The following is a 6,100-nucleotide window of genomic DNA, read 5'->3' as shown; positions in this document are numbered from 1 at the left end:
GTTTCCTTCCTGTGTTGTGTTTCTACAAGCTCCGAACCTTTTTTTAAATATCTCAACAGCGTGAGCGCATGTCTGAGGCTTGCCTTTCTTGGCATGTGTGTGTCGGCGTGTTCATTCTCACGCGTGTGCTGTGCACGAATAGCCCCTCCCCCCCTTCTGCTGACAAGACACCTGGGTTTGGCAGTTAGCTGCATCATTTTTGTTCTTCCTTTTACATGGATTTTTTCCCCCCAGCACTAGGTTGAAAGCAAAATGATCCTGAAATTCTAGTGTTAGTTCCACCATCCCTGCCCGACTCCTATCTGACTGTACCAGATTTGCTGGACAGGCACTGGAGTTCTACCTCTTGTTGCTGGAGCTGACCACTGTCAGTTTTGTACAGATTTAAAAATGATCATCATAATGAAACCAAACTAGACAATGGCCTCCTTGAAGGATAACTAAAATACTGTATCGACCTGTACCTAGTGTTTGAGAAAGATCCTACAGCTAATATAAACACGATGGTTTCAGTGCTCAAGGATCTTTTGCGCTCCTCTGTGTAAAGAGGCATAAGCATAAATAAGTATCAGGACTGATGGTTTATAAATTGAGCCGACCCAAACACACCTACATCTTACTGTCATGGCAGGAGAGATCAATGAAAACTGAACTTCAGTTAGAAACGCCTGTTTTCCACAGTTGTTTTACCATAATTGACCTGCTAAATTCACCCCAACTTAAGGCTACTTTGCAAAGATTGGCTGACATTTCAGATGTCAACATCTCCGTTTATATGCAAGTATGTACAGTTTCCGAATAGGCAAGGCTATCTCCTTACACTGTTTAAAAGGGCTGATCGGTAGCTGCAGTGGATCTCAGCTTTGTTCTCACACACACATCCGCCCCCCGGGATAGCCGGGGGCCGTTGTAATAGAACAAATGAAACCTGAGAGGGAGAGTTCTGTGTTCAGGCTTTACTAGAAGGAGGTGCTGTGATACTTTATACACTGTTACACTTTTTGGATTCTTCTATTACTTTTGTCCTAGACAATCTTTTCCCTAAACATAACCCTGGCCAGAAGCCCTCGTGCCATCCAATGGCAGACTCCTGAATTACACTATAGCAAGGCAGTCAAGTTGTTTAAAGGTGACATTCAAAAAAAAAAATGAGAAATTGGATTTGTGCCTCCCCTCACACACATTTTTTTTCTTTTGGCTAATTTATGATTGATAAGAGGTCTGCCTTTTTAAAAAAAATGATTTTCTGCTTGTTTTATATTTTAGAAATATAGGTCTTGTCTACCCTATTTTTCCTTGTCTACCCTGTTTTTCCCCTCTTTAACTTGCTCAAACACATGAGAAACTCTTGGGAGAAAAGATTTCTTGGTTAAAGTTTAAGGGAGGAGGAAGCGCCCAATCCATACCTGAGACCAACAAGTTCTCCAGTAAAATCAGACCTGCAGCTTCTAAAGGTTAAAAAATGTTTAAGCCTTCCTTATCTATAATAAAACAAAAAGCCCAATGTTTTCCCATTGGTAGGTCCCATTTCACAGTAATGCTATTACTATCTTGGTAACACTTTTTATTAAGAAGACATTTCTAAAAAAAATGAACTCTAAAGTTTCATTTTTATGACCAAATCCCTGGAATCTTGCTGTCATGATCACCAAAGTCACTTGCTGGAATACAAACTATATTGAGAGCACTTTTGCAATGTGATAGGCTGTGATTTAGCTGTCTAATTACCATTACCACTAAAGAGAGGAGCATTGCTAAGTCATTATCCACTGTGCTGAAATTGTACGCCGAGTACAGTTAGGATTGGAAAATGGAATGCCATATAACATGTAGAGAGAGAACTGAAACAAATCTATGTCTACCTAGGTACTTACACCATAGCCACTTGGAACTTCACAGTAACAATGGGTAATAGATCCTCCTGCTCCAAAAACACAGGCCTCCATCACTTGAGCTAAAGGCAAATCTCTAGTATCAATATAGGGTCTATGACACACAGCTGAGTCCAGCCAGTAAAGAGTAGTAGTACATATTCACAGCAATCAATACATTACTCTATGAATAGTCAGTTGTAAATTTTAGGCTTATGATTCTACTGAGACTTTGGAGGACTTGGTCATGGTTTGTGACATCAGCAGACCCTTTTGCTGGAATTGTAATTCTAGAATTAACTGTTGCTTGTTATTTATCCTGTACGCTGCATGTACTACAATGTAATAACATGCTTTGCTACAGGTGGTTCTAATGTCATCTCTTTGGTACTTCGTACTTATTAACACATTAGGTCCATATTCTTGTTCACTAGCCAGCTTTATCCCTTAAACTTTTTTAATAAGAAAACTCATTTGTAAATGCTAATAATAAAGCATTTATAAATGTGCTATAATGTAAAACTATCACGTCTTAAGTCAATACATAGATTACTATAACCCTGTATCCTGCAGTTTATAACAGAAATTGGTCTAATAAAAGATATTACCCCACCCACCTTATTTTTCTAATATCCTGGGACCAACACAGCTACAAGACTGCAAACAGTTTATAACACACTTAGTTATAGGTTTTATAGCACTGATTAAGTATTTTGAAAAATGTTATAAATGTAATTATATTCTACAGTGACTCAGAGAAAATTATATTAGTAATAATAATACTTCTCATTTATATAGCCTTTTTCAGCTTCAGAGTGAACTGCAGCTCCAAACACTGAATCCTCACAATAGTCCAGTGGGGTGTAGTTAATTTACAGGTGGGGAAATAAGGTAGAAAGCTCAAGTGATTTGCCTAAAGCAACAGAAAGAGCTCGTAGCAGAGCTGGGACATGAATTGAGGAATTCCAGGCTTCCAAGCCCATGCTCAAGACCCCAAGGTAGTGTTGGTGTCAGTATTGGGCTGTGAAGCCACAAAACAGGAGGGAGAAGATGACAAGCGCAATAGCATTTTTAATAAATATTGTAATAACTAATTACATAATTATTTATGAATTAACCTATTTCTAAAAATACCCTTAATACAAAGTGTTACCGTTCTCTTTCTTTAAACAAGGTTCTAAGAAGGAACATTTCCCCATATACATTTTTACACACACAATTGTGCTTCCTTGGCAGGAAAATTGTTCCCAAATCTTCCTGGTGAGTGTCTTTCCCGGGAGGGCTCAGGAGAGAGCCACATTTCTCTCTGCACTGTGCACCTGTTATTCATTGGTCTACATTGGAGGAAATGTACGTGAAAGCCTCTAATTAGGAGTCTCTCTATATATATATTCCCTCCCATCCCTGCCCCCAGATGTTCTTCATCTGACCTGTTTAGTTTGGGGATTTCTTGGACTTGGTTTTCCACTTCCCCTTGGATTTCTTGTTGGAGATTCCCAATGTGTCTGTAAAGCCTGTAACACACTACACCCCCCGTTATCTGAAATCAGATTAAAATCAGGTGCATTTCCCCTTCTTCTGTACCTATGTCTCTGTCATTTTCCTGCGATGTCTGATTGCTTTCTTATATCCACACTCCTCACCAGCACCAAGTGACCAGCATGAGCAGCTCTGCATCTAGAAACGTAGGAATTGCCAGACTGGATCAGGACCAAAGTCCAGCTAGTCTAGTATCTTGTCTCTGGCAGTGGCCAGCACCAGTTGTTTCAGAAGAAGATGCAGATGTGGGAAAATCTGCCTCTCCACCCACCTTGCATTAGATCTGATCCTGTTCTCTATAGTTGAGGTTGGCTTAAGCCCTGATACATGAGGTTTAATATCCCTCCCCACATTTTTTGTGTCATTAATTATGTTAACTCTGCTAGTTTAATACCCATATAAAGATCCAATCAAATTCTCGTGAACTTTCCAAAACCCAACTTCCTACAGTTTTTTTTTTTTTTTAAAGAATCCCATTCCAGCTCCTCAATCACAGCACTTTCTTACTAAGGAAAATTAAGTATATTGATTTTTTTTTCCTTTTGACCAGAAATCAATCTAATGGTGAATCCACCAGGTTACATTTAAAAATAAAGCACAGATCTTTTAGATGGGTACATTGAAACTGCAGTGGTTTGAAATCCAACCACAAGGCATTGCAATTTACAGCTAACACATGGCTTTTAACTCAGGTTTAACTCAACCGCAGCCTTTAAACTTGAACTGTTAACCTGAGTTAGCAGTGATGACATGGCAGTTTGGCTCTATTTTAACTTGAACTGGCTAACCCAAGTTAAGAACAGTTCTTTTTTTTTGCACTGTAGACATACCCTGTGTGGAGGAGGAACTGATTTTAAAGAATAGTTTTACATTGAATGAAGACGCTACCTTTTTTACTCAGCAGAAATTATTTCTGTCTGCTTTCAGTCATACCCAAGAGGAAGGATAGTGGAGTTTTGGCTAGTAAAGCACAGCTGGCTTGACACATTGACATTTATCTCTCTCTCTCTCTCAAAAAGGTCAGTTTTACAAAGCTGAAAACAATTATGAGCCAGATCAGCTGGGAGGAAGAATTCAATCAGAAAAATATGAATGATAATTGGGATTTAAGAACACTTTACGAGCTGCCCCAAAAGCCATAAACCTACAATCAAGTAGGAAGGTGGGCTAGGCTGTGAGGGCCATGTTGAGCCGTGCAGCACTAAAAATCACACCTTGTGTGTAAAGGCAGAAGCACTGCCTGAGCCTGATTCTCCATTGCTACAGGCAGCTTGGATGGTCATTTGCAGCTGGATAAGGGGACATTGGTGTTTTACAGCAACTGTGCACAGCTGCAAATGGGATGAGATGGGGAGAAATCAGACCCACTGGTTTTTGTCTTGACCCGATTTCCAGCTGGATGTGAAGGGACCTTTCCCTGTGATGGCCCCTCCACACCACAGGGCGTGACCTTGCGAGAATTTGAAAACACTAGCTATGTAACAACCCCCAGCCTGGCGTCAATGATCACATGCCAGGAATAGTGAGCACACAGCTCAGCTCTGGAGAACTTGAGAGACGATGGTTCCTGAAGAGAATTTTAAAATGAGGCTAGGGAAACCTAAGGGGACAAAATTCCCCCAGCCAGACTGCAGCCTGGACCTATCTCCTTAACCCAACCAGGCAAGACCTCCCACTAGCTAGGCCTGGAGCCTGTGAATGACGGCCTGGTTAATAGTAGCAGTTGTTAGATGCATTACAAGTTGGGTATAACTGGCGCTAATTGAGGCAGAGGTTCCCTGGGCCATTGCCAGCCCAGCCTTTCACCTACATGACACGTGCTCTCACCACCTTAACTGACTGAAGACCGTTGTATTGAAGACCCCATTGTGAAGCCCTTACAAGCTTGGAACACTAGATGTAGGGTGACGGAACATCAGTGATGTCTCTGTAAACCCGTGTTGCTACTTAGGGATGAATCCTCTAGAATGTAAAAGAGAATGAGCACCTTTCTGTAGGTTTTTAATGAACCATCCCATAGAATTTAATAGAGAATTCTATCCTCCAGTGTTCAGAAAAAAGGAATTCATTCGTTTTAGATTTTTTTTAGAGTAATTTCTGAGGATCCTCTTAATTTTCTGGGTGGTGTAAGGCCCAGTTGGCCAATTTAGGAGAGGCCCCTATGGCTCTGCTCCAAAGGCAATGGAAAGACTTCCATCCACTTTATTGGGTTTTGGCTCAAGTCGTAGGTGCTGGAGCTCAGAACACAGTGATGCCCAATCCCTTTCCTACTCACTCTAATCACCTCACTTAATTGAACTGCCCAACTGTCATTCCTAACTGCCATGGAACCTTCAGGATCCCCACATTCCACCTGACAACTTCTCCCCCACCTCCCCATCGTCACTACCACCAACTGCCATGGAACCTTCGGGGGCCCCACATTCCACCTGACAACTTCTCCCCCACTACCGTTGCCGGATGTCTGGTTTTTGACCGGAACATCTTTGTCTAAAAGGGAACCTGGCAGTGTTCAGTCAGAAAAGTCCAGTTGGCCGCAGCAGGCAGCAGTGCCTGCCCTTTGGCCGGGGGGTGCACTAGGGCCAGGGTACCCCTCCTTGGCAGGGACAGGAGGAACAATCATGTATCCCCTGGGGCGGGAGGTGCCCTGGGGGCGGGGATGCCCCATGGCACATGGATGGCTGGGGAGC

This window comes from Trachemys scripta, chromosome 18, assembly GCF_013100865.1.
Source record: "Trachemys scripta elegans isolate TJP31775 chromosome 18, CAS_Tse_1.0, whole genome shotgun sequence".
Taxonomy (NCBI): domain Eukaryota; kingdom Metazoa; phylum Chordata; order Testudines; family Emydidae; genus Trachemys; species Trachemys scripta.
Note: the sequence above shows the minus strand (reverse complement) of the source record.